This window comes from Castor canadensis, chromosome X (assembly GCF_047511655.1).
Source record: "Castor canadensis chromosome X, mCasCan1.hap1v2, whole genome shotgun sequence".
In the NCBI taxonomy this organism is placed as follows: Eukaryota; Metazoa; Chordata; class Mammalia; order Rodentia; family Castoridae; genus Castor; species Castor canadensis.
The window spans coordinates 48,339,202-48,359,281 of record NC_133405.1 but is presented as its reverse complement, the minus strand read 5'-3'; the positions used below and the strand labels follow the sequence as shown (position 1 = coordinate 48,359,281).

At 36.1% G+C, this 20,080-nt stretch overlaps 1 long non-coding RNA gene across 14 annotated transcripts in view; it reads right to left on the bottom strand.

The window, feature by feature from the left end:
• The window catches only part of LOC141419754 (uncharacterized), a 279,105-nt gene that overhangs the window by 73,558 nt on the left and 185,467 nt on the right, over positions 1-20,080 (bottom strand). The window lies entirely within an intron of this gene.

Here is a 20,080-nt window from a genome sequence, read left to right as displayed (position 1 = left end):
ATGCATTTATTGGCCATTTGAATTCTTCTTCTGAAAACTGTTCATTTGCCCATTTATTAATTGGATTATTTCTCCCCTGGGTGTTCAATTTTTGGAGCACTTTATTTATTCCTTTATCTGATGAATAGCTAGAAAAGATTTTCTTCCATTCTGTAGGTTGCCTCTTGATTCTGGTAATTGTTGCCTTTGCTATACAGAAGCTTTTGAATTTTATGCAATCCCATTTGTCAATTCTTGCTTTTATTTCCTAAGCAATTTGTTTTATTAAGAAATGCAATACCTATGCCCATATTTTCAAGGATCTTTCCTATGTTTTCCTCTAATAGTTTCACATTTTCAGGCTTAAAATTTAGATCTTTGATACATTTTGAATTAATTTCTGTACACAGTGCAACATAGGGGGTCCAGCATCAGTCTTTCCAACACCATTTGTTGAAAAGGCTCTCTTTTCTCCAACATAGATTTTTGGCACCATTGTCAAAAATCAGGTGGTTGTAGTTATGTGGTCCTATTTCTAGATCTTCATTCCATTCATCTTCATATCTATTTCTGTGCCAGTAGCATGCTGTTTTTGTTACTATGGCTCTGTAGTATAATTTGAAGTCAAGTATTACGATACCTCCTGCATTGCTCTTTTGCTCAGGATTTCTTTGTCTACGTGGTGTCTTTTCTGCTTCTATATGAATTTTAGAATTGATTTTTCTATTTCTGTAAAGAATGACATTAAGATTTTTAGGAGGATCACATTGAGTCTGTAGATTGCTTTCAGTGGTATAGTAATCTTCACAATACTGACTCTTGTTGATCCATGAACATGAGAAGTCATTCCATCTTGTAGTATCTTCAATTTCTTTCTTCAGTGTTTTATAGTTCTTATTGTACAGGTTTTTGTTAAGTTTATTCCTAAGCACTTCATTTTATTGAGTCTTTAGTGAATGGGATTGTTTTCCTGATTTCTTTCTCAACCCGTTCATTATTGGTATATAGAAAAGCAACTGATTTTTGTATGCTTATTTTGTATCCTGCTACATTAAAAGTGTTTATAAGCTTTAAGAGGTTTTTGGTGGAGTTTTTAGGGTCTTTTAATGATAGGATTGTAGTTAAATATGTAATATTTAATTATATATTTAAATATATAATTACATATAAATATGTACTTATTTATAAAATAAATATATTAGTTATTATATGATATATATTTATTATATAAATATATGATTATATATTTAAATATATGTTTAATTAAATATAATAGCATTCAACATTACTAGCAAATATGAATAATTTGACTTCTTCCTTTCCTGTTCACATCCCTTTTATTCCTTTCTCTTGCCTTATTGCTCTAAGGACTCAAGCACTATAGTGAATAAGAGTGGAGTGAGTGGATACCATTGTCTCATTCCTAACTTCAGAGAAAATGGTTTCAGTTTTTTCCTCTTTAGTACAATGGTGGCTATAGGTTAAAAATATAGCATTTGTGTTCATGAGTTTGGGAGGTTTCTTCTCATGGTAAAGTCATTTGTTTTGAAGATACTTTAAAAGTATTTACATAATATTGCTCAAATTTTCAATTTTAATTTTTAGATATAAAATATTTAAATAGTATTTGAAGTCTATTCCACATAAATAAACTCAAAGAAAGGTCTCACTAATTTAGGTATTCATTTGCATAGTTGAAATTGGATTCTAAGCAAAGACAGAGACCCAACCAAAGAGGCCAAATCCTAGCCCAAAGCCAAAAATAAATAAATAAAAAGTAATTTGTCAGCAAGATAGGCCTGTGCAAATATTGTTGAGAATTACCTTAAAGGAAAATTCAATGTGTGAATGTGTCTGTAAAGGTAAACAGAAGACCTCCTACACCCATGTTACTTGAGAAATAATAATATGATGTTATGGAACAGTCTTTGAACATAGAGGCTAATTAGTGTGGAAATGTATATATGGGCAGCCTGAGAAACTCAGAAATACTGTGAGAAATGTTACTTCTGTACAAATGAAAGGGGTGATATTTTTAAAAAAATATCAAGGATTCACATTCGAAATTACTAGCAAATAATATGAACAAGACTTGGCTCTCAATCTTGTGTAAGGAGATAAAGGAGACAAAGGGTATAATATAATCGATTGGCTGGTCAAATGGGGAATATTAGGGAAAAGGAGAAGTAGAGAACTCATTGTCAAATTTCCTTTTGAAGGAATCCACTGGAATAATCCCCAGAGCTTAAGAGGAATTAATAATTAAAATTGTTGTCTCCTAAAGTAAGTGTATTAAATGATACGTATATTAGCAATTTCTTTGTCATGGAGAAGAAAAATCCAATGTCTTTCCTCTTTATTGATGCAAGATCATTACAATTTAAGACACCAAAATTTATACACATATGATACAATTCAGAATTTGATATCTTCTTCTTGGAATTTGGACTATTTCATTCACTAAATAACTAGTCACAGCACATTGGCCAAAATGGGTAGAGTTCACAAATCAGGAAAAGTAAATGAGTATGCTTTGAATTTTGTTCACCACTTTCAAATAGTGTTAACAAATCAAAAATTTATTCACTTTCAAATTGTGTTAACAAAGCAAATGTTAGTATCAAGTGGAATGCATATTTAAACATCTTGAGATACATGTTAGAAATTCTCTAGGGAGATAAAACTTTTCTCCTTTTCCCATAAAGGTGCTATTTAATAATAGGATCATTTATGAATCAGATTTTTTAATCTGCTTTATGAATATGATTCTTAATCACATTTCCCCTCATTTAATCACATTTCCCCTCATTTAATGATATAAACTGAGTGACATTAAACTTGGAAGAGCTGTTCTTTATCCTTTTGAAATAGTGAGTGAAAGAAGCATCCTAATTCATGGTATGATTATGAGGATATCAATGGAGACACCATCTATCACCTTTCCACTTTTCCATCGCCCCACAAATACCTCCTTCATCTAGCTTGCTAATACCTAAAGTTCCCAATTATTGCTTTATTCTTTTGTCTTGACACTGCAGTGCTTCATTAAGAACATAGGGTTGAGTCAGTCAGACTTATGTTCCAAGCACATCTGTATCATTTATTAACTGGATGCCCTTGGGGAAATGAATGACTCTCTTTGAGCCTATTTTCTCAAATTTATTAAATGAGAGTGATAGTACTATTAATAAACAACTTAATTGAATTATCACATAGGATAAATGAACAAATATATTTAGCACAGTATCAGGAATAAAGTTTTGAACACACACACATATTTGGGGAGGACAGTACTGGAGTTTGAACTCAGGGGCAGGCACTCTACCATGTCCCACACCCTCAACCCTTTTTGCTTATTTTTCAAATAGGGTCTTGCACATTTTGCCCTGGCCAGCCTTGAGACAGGACTCTCCTACATATGTTTCTCTCTTGCTGGGATGACAAGAATGAGCCTCTGTACTCTGTTAAAATGGAGGTCTCACTAACTTTTTGCCCAGGCTGACCTTGAACCACTAGCTTTCAGATCTCTACCTCCTGAGTAATTAGGATTACAGGTGTGAGTCACCATACTGAGCCCACAATATACATCAATTATTATTACAGTTAGAACTCAACCACCCCCAGAGAGAGTAATCATACCGTATTTCACTTCATCAGTCATTTTGTGATGAGTTTTGCAACTCCTTTTTTTTTCAGAGAATATCTTGCAGAGGAGACAATACATAGAAAACCACAGGTTATTAAGAAAATTTTATGTGATGAGGGAGCACCTCCACTGCAGGCAAAGAAAGAGGATGCATGAAGAGCAATACAAAACCTAAGATATACCCTCACCCTCACAAGATTTCCATGACCCAGAACTTCTCCTGTTTCAGATGTTCTGCAGATCTTATGCAAATTGGGTTTGTAAGAATTGGTTACTTGAATGAAACTGCAAAGCTTTTATCCTCATGAGGAAAGTGTTCAAATCTAAAAGGAGAAGGAATGTTGAAAGCTATATTTAAAAGGAAAGGAAGTTCACAGGCAAGCATGTTACCTCTCACAGTGGATGTAATTCACTCTCTTGCTAAGACTCTCCTGTGACAACTGGCTTCTTATATATCCTGGAGAAAATGGTATTTTCTTTGACAAAAGGGAAGTACAAACAGTATCCTCTGTCTTATTCCATTTGTTTTGCATTTGAAGTGCTATCTTACTTTACTCTCTCACTTTAATAACAGAGAAGCTGGACTTGAACTGAAGAAATGTGAGGATCCAATTAATTGATGAATGTTTCCTTCAACCTAACTTCAATTCATTCCACTTTGGGAACATCAGAATGATTCAGTCATAAATTTGAAGTTTGAAAGTGGATGAAGTCCTAAAAATCATTATGGGATGAATGTTGGTATCCACAATTGGACTAGTCATTTGACTTAAGCAAGATGCTTAGGCTTCCTACCCCGGGTTAACAGTTTCTCCAGTAAAGAATTGAAGATTAAGTGAAATAATGCTCCTAAAGCTATTAGTGTAGTGGTCCTTACTTATGGTAGCATTTAGTATGCTTGATGAATTAATTTACATGTCAGGGTGGTATCATGATACTGTGATAAGAACATGGATTTCAGAAGCAAAACAAATTTAATTTTTAATTTCAGCCACCTATGCTACCTTGGACAAGTTATTTAAGCTTCTTGCATCTCAATCTATTCATCCACAAAATTGACATAATAACATAGACCCCAATGTGCTGTTACAAGGATGAAATGATATACGTAAATAGTGTGGCTCAGGGCAAATGCTCAATAAATGTCACTGTCCTTTCGTTCTACATCTCACTAACTGCTCTTTCATGTCTAGGGAAGATTATTCCTATATTGAGAAAAAAATTCTCATTTAGAAAAGCTTCACCTCACCACAAATCATAATAAGACATAGTTAGTAATTAGCATTCTCAGATAAATGTCACCTCTTCACTGAGACGTTAACTACCTTATATAAAATTGGTTTCTGTCATTATTCTTTATTGTGTTTATATTCTTTATTCTACTAGTATACCTGTGAGGCTGAGGGTGTATCTTAAGTTCTGCATTGCTCTTCATGCTTCCTCTCCCTTCCTCTACCCTTTATAATATTTTTATGATTTTTTTCCTACTTTCATTGATATATAAGTCTCTGGAGGTAGTACCAGTGACTTCCTTATCTTGCTCACTTATGTTATTTCTGCACTGGCCCCTCATTCCCTCATTACTTTTATTTTCCTTTTTCCAAGATGAAGGAAACGTCTGCCCCACTACCACCAGAAATACATAGGCTTTGAACTAATTTTCAGCGAGTGGTAGTTTCATGGTCTACCAGACATTTCCCTCACAAAGAAGAATCTTAGAAAACATTTTTCTCCCATGCAGAGGTTCAGAAAATCCTTCATTTTATACCATTTGGGGAACTTGTCAATCCTTTTAAACATGCCAAGTACTTTCTATTGTGATTAAACAAAAACATCAGGCTCTATGATTTCTAGCAACTGTATGCATTTACCACCTAGCCTAGGAGGCTTAATAATGCAGTCATCCTATGAGTGATTACCTATTGTGTGTTAGCTAGGCACTGGAGAACAAAAATAGATATTCACTGTCCTTGATCTTGATGTATTGAGGGATGCAGGACAGAGAATAATGTTTAAAGAGATCAGGAAAGGTAAAAAAGGGAATCTCTTGGAATGTACTGGATTGTCTCAGCTTTTAAGTAAAGTTGTCCGTTGTCAGAATCATTGACAATAGTATAATACTTTAGTTGCTCTAATATTTTAAAAGTTACATATTTATTAGTTTTTGAGAGTTATTAATTGTTATGTAAAAGATTCCTGTTGGAAGAAGTATATGCTATAGAATAAATGTTGACAAAGTGGGCAAATCTTTGGCATGGTATGTGAAATAAAGAAGAGCCATATTTTTAAAAAAATAAACAAATTCAATAAATGCAGGCTTATTCAGTGACTGCTTGAATAGTTGAATGGATCCTTAGAAAAGGATTACTTTGTGTCAGATAAAAATCAGTACATATATGGCACTGGATACAAGACAAGCTCCAAAAAAGGCTTAGATGTGTTCCTGAATGACTGACCTCTATTGACTTATCAAGAGAAAGCAGGGTGGTTGATGAAGTCCTTCAAGTTTGTGGTTGATAGTTCTGCAACCTTTGAGATAAGATAGATATGAGGTTGGGAAACAGCGGACGCATAAGCTAAATATGGCCCACCACCTGTTTTTGTATGACCCATGGCTAAAAATTGGTGGGGTTTCTTGCATTTTTAAATGGTTAAAAAATCAAAACAAGAATAATACTTCATGACACAGGAAAATCATATAGCATTCAAATTTCGGTGTCTGCAAATAGTTTTATTAGGATACAGTTAAGTTCATTTGTTTACAAATTGTTTCTAATTGCTTTTATGCTGCAATTGCAGAGTGAATTAGTTGTAAGACAAACTACATGGCCTGAAAAGCCTAAAATATTTACTATCTGGCCATTTATACAAAAAGCTTTCTGACCCTCACCATAGATCATAACAGCTTTGAAGTTTCACAGAACCAGGTCCAACCCCCACCCCCACTCTATCTCAAGCAAATCACTTAAGGTCTGCGAGCTTGTTTTCATATGTGAATAGTGAAGATGTTAATAGAATTCATACCAGATAATGAATGTAAAACATCAGCACAGTGCCTCTCATTTTTAAGCACTCAATAAATTAAGACTATTTATTACAAGTAAACTTTTCTGGGTCTGAGACATAATGCTGGGACATATGGTTGATGAAAAAGTCCTAGGTGGCAGTTCTGATGCTTTTACTAAAACGTATGTATCTAACCAAGAAGCTCTTGGGTGAAATCTGAAAAACTGGCCAATACTTACTTTTTTTTCTCTTAGCCCATTTTAGAATCAGGACTATCTTTTTAATTGGTTGTTAACCTCCACAATGGTCTCCATAAAAGCATTCTGCTATGATGCTAACTCAATTGCTCAACCAAATGATTACTATTATCCTAGTCCAGCTGGACAGTGTGCAAAATTTGACACATTAGCAGTGTTAGTTAAAAAAATCTAATTAATCTACTAGAGGTCTAAGGTCAGGTCATATATCTAGGAAAAGTTAAAACCAAGAATTCTTCAGTTAGATAAAGTGGAATGACTGATAGGCTTCAGTATAATAAAACTTCACTACATTTAAATGCTTTTCTTCACTCTCATCACCTCTCCTATAAACCCATACACTTGAAAGAAAAATATCAAGAGATTGAAGATCATCCAAATAATTTAAGCACCTATAATTGAATAACATGTCCTTCTTGTTGCTAGTTTTGTTTTGAAATCAAAATTAGCTAAACCAATATATTGTAAATTATTCATCATAAACAAATAGGCTTGTAGTTCCCCATGAACCAAGCATAGAAATATCTCATAAAGAAGAAAAAGAAGGAGGAAAGGAAAGAGAGGAGGAGGGAATAAAGGAAGGAAGGGAAAGAGGGAGGGAGGGAGGGAAGAAGGGAGGAAGGAAGGAAGGAAAGAAGGACCAAAGGAAGGGAGGATGGAAGGAAGGGAGGAAGACAGGCATCTATTAGAGCAAAGGAGTGGAGATGTGAGAATTCTTTGTAATGTGTTTGCTCCAAACATTTTGGAATACCATCTGGAAGTTGTTATTAAAAATTTGAAATACAAACATCCTTTGATACAGAAATTTTTGTTTTAGAAATCTGTACTAAATAATATGCACATCAGTACATATGATATATCTATGAAGATTTTAAAGAATTATTTATAAATTAATAAAATATGAAATCTACTTAAAAGTCCACTAATAGTTTGAATGAATTGCGTTAGATCTATCCAATCCAATGAGTTGGATCTTTGCACATTGCCAAGGAAAATGACCATGAAAATTGTTAAATGAAAAAAGGCAGTTTGTATGGTAATATATGTGTGAGTTTGTGCATGTGTATATAAATTTTATTTAAAATAACTTATGAGTTTATATATGTTTTAAGAGCACAGATAAATGTAAGTTAAATAATATGGTCATCTCACAGGAAGTAAGATGACAGAAGCAAAATTCAAACTGCTGTTTTTCTTTATACACCTTTATAAAATTTGAGTGTTACCCTGTTTTTTAAAATGAGGTTTTATTATTTTGTAATTTTTATTAAAATTAGCTTTTTCTTTGTGTTTGCATTTCCTTTACTGCTAATTAAGTCGGGTGACTTTTCATATATTTATTGCCTGTACATCTTCTTCTGTGAATTGTCCTTTTATAATTTTCATTCATTTTTATTTGATAGTTTGTTTATCACATTGTAGGTGCTCTTTTCTACTAAGGATATTACTCATTTGTTGTTCTTACGTGTTGCAAATTTTTTCCATGTCACTGAATATTTTAGTTTTTATGTAAACTTGTCAATCTTTTCTTGCAGCTCCTGAAACAATTAAGTTAGTCCTATGTGTCTTGATTCTATAACATATTAACTGAAATAAGTGAGTTGCTGAATAACAAATATAATATGATCCTATCCGCCTACTTTTGAAAGATAGAGGAAGATATGTTTGTATATGTTTTCATGTATTTGTATCAGCAAAAAGAAAGTTGTAGAAAGATAAAAACCCAAACTGTTAGTGTTGACTGTCTCAGTGAGATGAGATGAGATCAGAGGAAATTTTGCTTTTACTTTTCAAATTCATGTATGCTTTGAGTTGTTACAAAAAGACGGTATGACTATTGTATTGTTTTAACAAAGTACAATAAAGGGGAAAAAATCTTAGAACACTACTGCTATGCTCTCAGCATCCTCCCAGGAGGAGAATGTGATTAAGTGGGGCAAGCACCACCTTCTCACAATTCCCCTGGGAGCACTCTAAGATAATCAATTGGATATGTCCCATGAGTTATGGTTGGGTGAGTAGCACAATCACTTAGACACATTTCCAGCAGTGACGCACTACCCACCTCCCTCACACAGGCACCACCTAACCTTGAAGACCCTCCTTAATGTTACTTTACTACAAAGAGAAAAACAGAGAAGATGGAAGCAGATATTTGCAGACTGTGATAAGAGTGCACTTAGCATGGTAATTCCCACAAGTGGGAGGAGTTTAAAGAGAGAGTGAAGGAGTGGTGGCAATGTCTGCATTACTTGGCGCTTGCACCACGTGTAAAAATAGCTAGTTATGCCTTTGCATTCTAATCAAGTGTACCATGTGTTCTGTGACCTTATATAAAATGTAGTTTTGAGGGTGTGACTTAAGGCTTGTATAGAAACAGAAAAGCAGTATCTTCTAAATAAACAGCCAGAAGCTACAATGCATAAAGGAAAAGAATTGCAGTTTCTTAAAATTGAAAAAAAGATAGAGTTTCTTTAGTTTAAATTATCTTCTAACTTCTAATCCATGAGATTTTTATACAAATCTGAGGCAGATGATTATCTAGTCTCTGCTTGAAATATTGCCAATTAGAGAGAAATCTATCCTTTAGAAAGCAGCTATTGTTTATAGTGATTATTGTCAGTATGTTCTGCCTTTAATTGCTCTGAATATTACCTATTTATAACGTCTGTCCACTCATTGTTCCCTTATGACTTGTACATTAAAAATATCGGAAGACAGCTTCAATGCCTCCCTAAGCCTTCTCCTCTAAATGCCATATACCACTGTCCATCCATCAACCTTTCCAAATATGTCCTGATTTCCAAATTATTCACCATCCTACTTTTCCTAGTTTGCCGACTGTTTTATTTGTTTAAAATGCAATGCTCTGTAATAGTCACACCTCCTCAAATGTCTTTAGTTGGGAGAGGGTACAATTCAGACAATTGCCCTTGATTTGGTTATTTTATTGGCCAGTTATTACTGCAATACCAGGTTAACATTACCTGTTTACTTTAGATTTCTCACATCCCGTGTTTATGGACTTGATTATTTGTTTGTTTTCTCAGTTCAGCTGCAGAGTTTCACATTCAACTCTGTAAAATGTCTTCTTGTTAGTTTAGGCCAATAATTCCAGGCTCTTGAATGGTGTGATTCTCTCCAGAATAGATCTACAACTTTAATGCTCCAGCTCAAGCCCAGAGGAAATGCAAAAAGCCATAAGCAAAGGCAACAGGAGGAACAAGGCCAACAGAACTGGCCTTCATCTGTGCTTATTCCTTGCTCCATTTCAGTTTGCCCCCTGCCTCCCTTTTCTAACCTCTTGCTCATTCATCATCCTAGCTTCCTGTCAGCTCTAGTCTCATCTCTAGTTTTATCTTCTTAGCGTTTCTGCTTCACTGCTTCCCAAAACTAGGCCCAATTTATTGCTTGTCTCTTTTACCCTGGTCTGGCCTTGGGACCTTTTCCTTTGAACTAACCCTAAAGACTACCTCATGTCTCAACCCAATCGTTTCTCTAGCTCTACTCCCTTCTTTCTCTGACCCTGGTCAGAAAAATACCATCAACCTACAAATTAGTAATTCTTCCAAGTTTGGCTTCATCAACAAAAGTTATATTCATGTCTTTTATGTTGTCATTAAAAGCATCAATAAGTAAGTTGAACAGTAGGCCATGATTGGGAAATCTGAACCATGTTCATTTTAGAGTGTCTGTCCATGGGTTTCTATTTAATTTTTCTCTAAAGTTTAAAAAATCTGATTTCTTAATTTGTAGGTAGTTTCTCTGGCCAATACAGTAGCCACTAACCCCATGTGTCTGTATAAATTAAAGTTTGTCTTAATGCAAAAAAAATTAAATTTCATTTCCTAAGTTGTCATAATTCAAGTGCTTCATCACGTTTTAGAGGCTATCATAGTTATATGATATAGATTGGAATATTTTTCAACCCTATGGGAAATTCCATTAGACAGTGTTACTCTAAAATGCCTATTCAATTGTGCCCAGCATAATCTTATATCAATATTGTAAATTCTGTTCATTTTGCCTTTGATTCATTAATCAACTATTATTTTTTCTTTAAGGAGTTCATGAATATGTCTATTTTTGCTTTATTTAGCCCACATTCTTCTCTTTTATCTAGCAGGATATAATAAAACCTGAAATAAAAGCAACATATTGACTATAATAATATCCTGTCTACTTGGTGAGCAAACCATTTAATTAGTTATTTATTGCTTTGTAACATACCATTCCCCAAGTTTAGTGACCTAAAACAATAACATTTTTATCTTTTGTGTTTTCTATGGGTCAGAAATTTGGGACTGGCTTGACTCAGGGTCTGTCACAAAGTTACAGTCAGATGTTGGCTCTCATTTTAAAGATTCAATGGGGGTGGGAAAGCCACTTGCAAAGTGGTTCTCTCACATGGCTGGCAAGTAGGTGGTGACTCTTAGTTATAGGCCTCAGTTCTTTTCTGTGTAGGGCTCATCACAGGACAATCTCAGTATCTTCAAGGTTTAGTAAATGACTTCCTCCATATTATGCAATCTGGGAAACCTAGCTAGAAGTTTTAGTGTTTCTTTGACCTAACCTTGTAAATAATACATGATCATTTCCTTCATATTCTATTGACCACACAAGGCAAGGCTTTACTCAATGTGGGAGAAGGCTACGCAAAGAGAATACCAGCATGCCTGATTTATTGGGGTTTGCATTCAAGATTTGCTATCACATCATTCAAAACAGGAAATGATTTATTTTCCCTCCTGCCCTTCATTTTTTTAATTAAGTGAATATTGATAGTCCAAGGAGGGGGTTCCCTTGGTACTTCAGGTCTGTATATATCATGCTTCTATCTTACCAGTGAGAAAAGGATGGGTACAAGGAAAAGTTGAATGAGGTTGTATATGGTAGACGTGTTTTGCAACCACATATGATAATAGAAGAATGAAACCTGTTGAAATTATTCTAAGTGCGGGTGGGGGGAAGAGGGAGAATGATGGAAGGGGTAAATCTAAGATATAGTGCAAGCACATATGTAAATATCACAATGTATCCCCCTGTACAACTATAATATGCTAATAAAATCATTTATAAAACAGGAAATGATCTAGTTTGCCATGGCTCATTATTAGTAAACCCCTGCTTGTTCCTCAGAAGCATGTCTTAGGTACCATCCTTATAATATTATGTGAGAATCTCCTCCAGAATTAACATCAAATTTACTGGTTTATACTTTCTGAAGTCTATCTTTTATCCTTTTTAATTTGAATTTTGCCTGTTTTCAGAAATTGTGGCCCTTCTGATATGCTTCAAAGATCACCACAATCACATGCACAAAGTTTTTCTTATTTTTGTTAATGTCATTTGGTCCTACATTTTTTGAGCCTAGAGATTTGTCATAAAGTACACAGCTATGTAACTCTATTTCAGTTTTCTTTCCTCTCCAACTTTCATGTAGCACCTCACAATAATTTATTTGTTGAAATGAGTATTTACTCGGCTCTTGAGCCTCATTTCTTCCTAATGATGTTTGGTTGACTCTTTTTTTTAGGGAGTTCACTGTCATGATTTATTTCTTCTTTTCCTTCATTTATTTCATCATTTTTTACATTTACTTACATGTGTATACATTGTTTGGGCCACCTCCAACTACTACCTGGAAGAACCTGTTCTGCCTTCTCTGATTTTGTTGAATAGAAAACATAAGAGATAATAAGAAAGACATATTGGTTTTGATAGTTTAAGATAAAGATAGCTATACAGAGAGATTCCTAGTGTTGCTTCCATGCACTTGTGTATTGCAACCCACATTGGTTCATCTCTACTAGACCTCTTCACTACTTCCTAGTCACCTTCCCATAGTGGCCTCTGCCAGTTTAAGATTACTTTATTTGCTCCTCTACAGTGTGCACATCAACCACATTCAAGTTTTAGGCTTCTTTATAATTACAATATTATCTTCAATGATGTAAAGGAAGTATGGTAGGGATTAAGTCACTTTGTCTAATCAATGTGATCAATTACTACTACACCATATATTTACAGAAATGAGTGTGATTCTTGTTCATAGTTCTGTTTTGTATAAAGCACATGTGCATGCACACAGAATTGAAATAATTTTGGTTAGTTTTTCAGTATTTTAATATTTTAAGAAACTTCACATTCTTTATGTCATCAGCAAAGGGAATATGATCTCTCTGAGGTAAGTGTATGTGTGTGTGTGTGCACAAGTGTTTGTGTGTGTCTGTGTGTGTGTAATAGATACAGAATGTCATGGATTTGTCTTTTCATCACTCTTGGAACAAATTACCTTAAAGTGTATCTGCTGAATATGGGGTGGGTGGAATACTGCTATAAACATATGCATACATGAATATATTTAAAATTTTTAAACACACCTTATTTTTCAAAGTTTATTGCACAGTTGATTATTCCAATAATTTACTTTTTTTCTTTATTAAAAATATCCAAAATCATTTGGTAAGTTTACCCCATGTGTTCTGTAATTTCCAAGTTACCATCTTTTCCTTATTTTTCAGAATTAAATCTGAAGTAGCAAATTTTCTTATTTTTCCCTTATCTTTTAATGAAATGATCAGCATGGAAATTTATGAAATTCTTAAATTCTCACTTTTCTTTCAGGAAAAGTCTAAGTGAATGATTTCAGGAGCAGTGTCATTTATATATTTCATTTGGAAAGACATTATTGATACATATTAAGTTGAAAGGCAATATGAATGGTATGATCTAATCTTTGTTTAAAAAAAACAAAGATGAGGATGGGTATGATGGCTCAAGCCCGTAATACTGCCCACTTTGGAGACAAAGATAAGGATAGAGAACATAGAGAATATTATCTTTCTTTGCATTCATTTTTGACTTTTTTGATTTGTTACAATAAGCATATATTCATTGCATGAAATGTTCTAATCCGGTAATGTAAAACATTAAAAATATTGTCTCAGCCATCACTATTTTATCTCCTCATAGTGTTATGATCTGCATTTAAGAAAGTTTTGTCCATATCATTCCTGTCTTTGGTCTGTAGCATTCACCCATAATGTTATGTCTGTTTCCAACCTCTTTATTCATCCCCAGTCAACAGGACAGCCATTCTGCTTCTGTGGTGTAATCTTTTTCTCATACATGAGTAATTTCTTAAAGTTTATTACTAGGCCTCCTTTCCTTCTCTGGGCTTCTTCCCATTTAGAAATACACACTTTCCAGTTTTGTATTGATAGTTATAACGCATTTTTTCAAGCCTCAGCCTCAGTGATACTACAGAGACCACACACACACACACACACACTCAATATGTTGTGCATTTGGGAAAAACCCAAGTTTTGTTGAATCTGAAGTTTTTATAATTTAAGGGGGCTACTTTTTAAAAGGAATATAAAATTATCCATGCAGAATTACTGGGCCACTCCCAAGACCTTGGAAGTGCAAGCAAGGGGCACTAAAGCTTAAGATTCATTGGTGTCACAGTAAGTATGTTCCTGTGTATTTTTGTGTCAGGCAAGAACAGATGGGTATCCTGAAGTTAAGGGTTTAGAAATTCAAGGATGAGGATGGTATGGCCTCCAAACACAGACAAAAAAAAAAAAGAAAGAAAGAAAGCCTTATAACCAATTTCAGAACTCTGACTTTTGGTTTTAATTTTTCCTCTTTAGTTGTTTTTATTAAAAAATTGTCTTTTTTTAGAGTAGCATTCCAGTTTTCAATGGCAATAAGATCCGTGTTCATCCAGGATCAGGTTTCCAGGGCCCCATTTTAGAAACAAGCATAGTTCAAATCATGCCGAGCTTAAGAGCATTCCATGACAAGCAACAGAAGCTTTGCAAACTATGGTCAGAAGGTACATTTCATGACCTTTAGCCTGAGAAGTATAGGTGGATTGCTGCTTTGCCCACAGAAAAGTGCCACATAGGAAATATCAAAAAGTATGTTGACAAAATTGTTCATAACTATAGTAGAAGTCCTATAATTTCAAAGATATCTTCCAAAGAAAGAAAATCTCTGGAAGGGTCTTTAGCACAGTGGTTTCCAGGACTTCTTCAGGCTCATTCAGATAGATTGTTCTAGCCACTTACCGATATATTGGGAAATAATGGACCTGGAGTATTTGGAAGCACAGGTGTGTGAATCTTTTTTCTTTGTTTATTTTATTGGCAGTCCTAGAGTTTGAACTCAGGACTTTGAGCTTGCTAGGTAGGTGCTACACCCTTTGAACCACGCATCCAGCCATTTTTTGCTAGTTATTTCAGACATAGGATCTTATGTCTTGCTCAAGCCAGCCAGGACCACAATCCTCTTATGTTATGCTTCCTGTCACTGGGATGACAGGTATGTGCCATCATGCCCGGCATTTTTTTTCCCGTTGAGATGGTATCTTGCAAACTTTTTTACCCAGACTGGCCTGGAACAGAAATCCTCTTGATATCAGCCTCCCACATAGCATGAAATGACAGGTATATAGCATCCACAGCATTGTGTCCAGCTATTGGCTGAGATGGAGTCTTGGTAATTTTTTGCCCAGGCTGGCTTTCAACCATTATCTTCCTGATCTCAGTCTCCCAAGTGGCTAAGATTACAGGCATGAGCCACCAGAACCTGGTTATAAGACTTCTATTCAAGAAAAGTCAATATAAACTTATTTCACCATTCCCACTCAGGAACCTGTGTTGTACATGGCAAATTTTTGCCATGACACTGATTTATTGTCACATGTGAAATGTCAGAGAAGAAACCCAATAAATAACAGACCTTATATATTTGGTAGTCCTTCCTGATCCATAGTTTTAGTTACCCATGGTAAGCTGTGGTTTGAAAATATCAGATAGGAAACTCCAGAAGTAAATGAATTACAATGTTTAAAAAAATAAACTTTCATTACAGGGCTAGTCAGGGTGACTCACATCTGTAATCCCAGATACTTGGAAGGCATAGTTTTGGAGACTTGTGGCTCAAGGCCAGCCCTGGCAAAAAGTTAGGGAGACTGATCTCAAGAAAAATCTGGTCATGGTACTGTACATATGTATTCCCAGCTACATGGGAGATGTAGGTAGGAAGATCACAGTCCAGGCCAGACTGGGGAAAAAAATGTGAGACCCTATCTGAAAAATAACTAAACAAAAAGGGCTGGAGCATGGCTCCAGTGGTAGAGTACTTGCCTAGCAAGTGTGAAGCCCAGAGTTCAAACCTCAGTACTACCTACAAATAACAACAACAAAAAACTTTCATTGCAGTACATTGTTTTACTTTATTTTTATTCTACTTAATTATTAGTTATTGTTGTTAATCTCTTACCATGCCTAATTTATCAATTAAACTTTATCATAGGTATATGTATGTGTAAGGAAAAGCAATAGGTGTCTATATGCATACACTGGATGTCTTAGAAAATATCCCCCAAGGATACAAGGTGGCTACTGTACTTGAAAAAAAATTTTGCAATATTAGGAATTGAACCTGGTGCCTTGTGCATGGTAGGTAAATGCACTACCATATGGTAGGTAAATGTGCTATGCCCCTAGCCCATTCATTTCCATTTTGGTTTTGAGACAGGGACTCTTTAACTTTGCCCAGACTGGCTTCAAATCCAGGGTTTTTCTGCTTCCAAATTGCTCAGATTATAGGTATGTACCACCTTGCCCAGTCATTGTACTTGAAAAATTTAACAAAGTATTTTATAAAACTAAAATTTAAAAATAAGTGTCTATTAAGTTATATATTGCCAGTCTTAAATATGTGAGTGAAAAAAGGAGGAAAAACAGTCAAAAAATTTTTGTTGTCATTGATTTTTGGTTTTGTTTTTAAAACAGGTCCCATGTAGCTCAGGCTATCCTTGAACTCATGATCCTCCTGCCTTTGTTTCCAGAGTTCCTGAGAATCTTTTGAAACCATATTTTTTCATGACACACACATGTCCTTGCAGTTTAGTTTTTCCAGGCTATGGTTATGAACTCCTTATATGAAAAAATGAGTATGTAGTTTTTTGCATACAAAGATAGAAGTACTGACTTTGAAGTTGTTTTTCCAGTAAAAGGCACACTGACAGCAAGAGGGGAGGTATTATCAAGGGCCAAAGAGTAGAGAGATGCACACTGGTCTCTGGTCCCTTGAGCGATCAAACCCCTGCTCTTGACACTGTGTTTATAGTACTCCTACCAACTGGCTATAACCTTTCCATTTAGTATCTCAAGTCTGTTAAGCATGATCGCTCACAAGCACAACTTCCTTCAAGTTCTCACAGAATAAGGTTTGTTCCCAGCCAAACATCTCTCTGGAAGAAATAGTGATGGATATTAATTTTTTTAAACATTGAAAAGTGCCATTTTTTCTGGAAGTTTCTAAAGCTTGAAAATTCATGAGTTTTCCCTGTGAGGTGATCCAGTTGGTGATTTTTGCTCAGGTAGTAACTGACCACTCTTAGGCAATGATGGGGTTCAGTTTCCTTTTATAAAGCCCATGTTATTTCTGTTCGGAGGGCTTGAGGGCTGAGAGGAGCAAGGGGGAACTGGTTAGCTCCCCCTTGGGGCCTAACTAGTATCATCTGATCTCTTTTACTGTTAGGCTTTTTTGAATTTGGCTCCTCTTCATATGGTCTCAAAATATGCACTGGCCTCTCAACAGTCATTGACAAGTGGGCTCTGGAGTCAGCCTGCCTGAGTTGGAAGCCAGGATCTTCCAATTACTAGCTGTGAGGCTTTACACAAGTTACTTCATGGCTCCCTGCCTCAATTTACCTACCTATGCAATGAGGATAAAAATGAGTAACCTGGAATTTTTTGACAATATTAAATGAGATAAAATGTGCCAAGTACTTACTCTGAAGGTACAGTAGCATTTAATAAATTTTAGCTATTAAAAATGCCAACAACCAAAAGTTACAAAAAGCCCATGGCTTTAAGATAACAGAATGAATTAGAGGAGAAAAGGAAGGAATAAATTTTGGACATGTAATGTTGGCAGAGAGACAATTTCTGGGTAAAACACAATCTCACAAAATCCTGGGTCCTAGACTGACTAGAATTATGTTTGTGAAGTCTGAACTCAAGAAAGAAAGAACAAAAAGGGGAATGTGTTGGAAGTGGGTAGTGGAGATTATGGTTATGGGGTGGGAAAAAGAACAAGTCCTGAAGTTGAAGAACAACATGCAAGTGCCCTGTTCCAAGTTTTGCTCAGAAGCTAGGGCTATCTATTTGCCTTCTGGCCCTGTAGCCCTACTGACTTCCCCCAATCTAGCCACAAAACTTCCATTAATGCCAGCATACAGGGCAAAGTTTCCATGCTCTTCTATGCCTCTTTTTTTTCTGGAAATAATAATTTTAAAAATGTGTGTTTTCTGTCAATTTCTGATTAAACACCTAGCTTCCCCTCCCCCCACCCAGGGAGGTACCCACCAGGCAATGTGTCTAATCCCTATGGAGTCTAGAAGCCACTAGCCTCCCACCAAGCCTTGCAACTAGAGAGCCCAATGATCTAGCTTGGATTCTTTTGCCTGGTCTGGACTTGCCCCCTTAAACAGGCTAAAACAGTAAGCCATCAGGGGCAGTGGGGCATTTCCCCACAACCTACATTCAGCAAGCCACATTGTTTTTTAAATCTACTTGTGAACAGGTCTTCCCTTTAACAAAGATTATCTTCAGAGTTCCTTTAAATGTTGTATTTCTTGACTCCACGACTCGATTTCCAGAAACTAGATATGTATTTAAACGTGGAACTTTCTATTAGCTAGCCCACCTGCCTAGCCCTCCTCAAGTTATGAAATATTAATTTCAGAATGACATTTAGGAAGATCAGAAGAGTTTTACTGGTCATCCAGGAATTCTTAAATTGTTTTAAAGTTGCTAGATTTTGCGTAGTAGATTTGTTCCGATTTGAAATTTTGAAAAATGTAAATTCTGTAATGGTATATATTACATTTCAATTAACGAGAAAATTCGATCCAGAACACGCAGATTTGTTTTTTGAGAGGAGGTAGTGGTTGACTTTCTTTGCAGCCCTTAACAGAGAATTTTCTTTATGTAGCGAGATGTAGTTCTTCAGACCAGCTGTGGCCATTATGGAGCTCACTGAGGCTCTGAAGTTAAGGAATGTAAAGAGGTCAAACTCCCGAATTGAAACAAACACGAAATAAACATAATCCACCAATATACACGGACAAAGAATTACAAAAATTTGAAGAGTTGGTCAGAAATGATAAACTCGAGGTCAGTAGGAAGAATTATTCGTATAGATCTTCTTAGAAGAGTTTTAAAAATCATAATTAAAAAAGAAAGAAACAGAAAACAACCCCCCTAATACTTTCCAATCCACCGTTTGGTACGCGGAAAAGTCTGCGAGCTCCAGGGAAAGTAAGCAGCTTCGGGACATTTTCTAAAGTGCTCTTTGTAGTGCAAGAGCTTAGAATGTGGTTAGTTTTACGCACTGACTCCCTTTCCCATAAATGCTTCAAGGAGCGCATTACTGAAGGCTAAATCACGTTTGTCCAACTTAAACCGAGTGTCAGCCCCCCTGCGCGTTGGGGGTAAACGGAGAGACCGGCTTGGGGCCGGGGAACGTTTCGCAATGAATGAGCAAATGAATGAACCCCCGGCCGGAACGCTAGAGACTGGGAAGCCCGCAATAACTTTCTCTACGCACTGAGAGCGCGGCATCTGCAAACTTAGGAGCCAGGGCAGCCAGGGCTGCAGAGACTCCTCCGGTAGTCTGTCTTAACCCCAAGCACCTGTGAACAGGTGCTGTTTCGATTGAGTGGTCGAGAGCCTGATACCAACTAGTCCCTGGGGCCAGGGGAGATGCGGACCATTTCTAGGGGAGTTCAAAGCTGCTCTGTCCCTTTAGCGCTGTCCTAACCTAGTGGCTTCGAAGGCATGCAGTGGCCATACTAGGACTCTACTCCTCCGCTCCTCCAAGGGCTTGCCTAAGTCTGATCCCTAATTCGGTGGTAAATCATAAGGAAATGACTCTAACTTGATAGCTTTTTTCAATAAATGGAGCAAGAAAATTAGAGGGGCAGAAAGAGAAAATAGACAAGTAGAAAAGTTACAAGTGCTTCTTGGGGAAACGGAGGGTGCGGGCTGTTTGGACTGTGGCTGAGCTGTGGGGCCCAGACTGGGAGCGGCGCAGAGCGGGACCGGTTTTCCGGGGCTGGCAGCTGCCTAGAAAAAGTTTCCTGTGGAACACTCGCCAGCGGGAGCGG